The sequence below is a fragment of the Poecilia reticulata genome, linkage group LG13 (genome assembly GCF_000633615.1).
Source record: "Poecilia reticulata strain Guanapo linkage group LG13, Guppy_female_1.0+MT, whole genome shotgun sequence".
Classification (NCBI taxonomy): domain Eukaryota; kingdom Metazoa; phylum Chordata; class Actinopteri; order Cyprinodontiformes; family Poeciliidae; genus Poecilia; species Poecilia reticulata.
In genome coordinates this window covers 13012292-13013482 of record NC_024343.1, presented here as the reverse complement: position 1 = coordinate 13013482, position 1191 = coordinate 13012292, and positions in this window count along the sequence as shown.

Below are 1191 nucleotides of genomic sequence, written 5' to 3'. Positions count from 1 at the left end.
TCTAAAAGAACGTCGCTGCATATTACATGCTGACATGATCTGTGCAGGTTCAAATCACAATTATAAATCATGAAGACAGAAATGCATTTTTAACTAACACATCAGCACTGTCAAAAACGCTTTTAGCAAAACACGTTACAAATATTTCACTTAGGTGCAATTGCCTCTGGAAATACAGCTGCTTATTCTTGCACAACCTCAACAGCACATATAAATTGTTTTAATTCATTGAAATTAAGTGGATTTCATATAAACTGTGAAATTTAGTCCAATTCAGCTTCTTGTCAGTCAGAACAGAGTTATATCTGTAGTGAAAAATGGGTGGGTGAAAAAAAGCTTTGCCAAAAGCATGAGCTAATGTAGGGTGGAGGGGTTTTTTTGCGTTTAATTAGCATGGACAACATTTGAGACGAGAAGAAAAAAAATAATAATCTGAATGGATGATGGATCCAATGAGTTGGGAATTATTCTTGACCTGAGTTGAAGAAAAGCAATGAAAGAAGTTTTTGGAGAAGAGAAGACTAGAGTTAAACAGAGAAAAGGCTCAAAGATAAAATAAAAAATAAAAATTCAGACAGAGAGAAAAGGCGACACATGGACAGATGATGAGGAGGTGGAGGAGAGACGATGAAGTCACCGAGGCGTGTAGAAAAGAGTGGTGAGAATATGACCCTCAACTGAGACACGATGTAGCAAGACAGCAATGGCCTACATCACCAACACGGGAGGGTTACTGTCAATCTGGCAGGCAGGCAGGCTGCCCCCCCCATCAGAGGCTGATTTCCATCATGAGAGATAGCGTTCCTCTCTATGACAGTTTAATGTTGCACAATTTCCACCGAACAATAGCAATGGCAACAAAATAGCTTTTTCCCCTTTACTGGGATGTTTCCATGGATAAGAAGCAAAGACTGCAGATGCAGATTTCACTCAGGTGATTTTCACCTCACTTCTGTCAGAAGTCTTTCTATGTCTGAGTCTAACATTTCAACCCGTAGTCATTTAAACTTTTCACATTTTACTTCCACAGACGTCAATTCGACTACTACTGTGTAATTTGAATATGAATGTGTAAATGCCCTGAAGAAGGGGAGAATTTTAATAAAAGAGCCGGACACGGTGCTTCTGCTCCAGCGATTATTATCTCAGTTAGCTTACAAACATACACAACGATATCAAGTATGTTAGCAA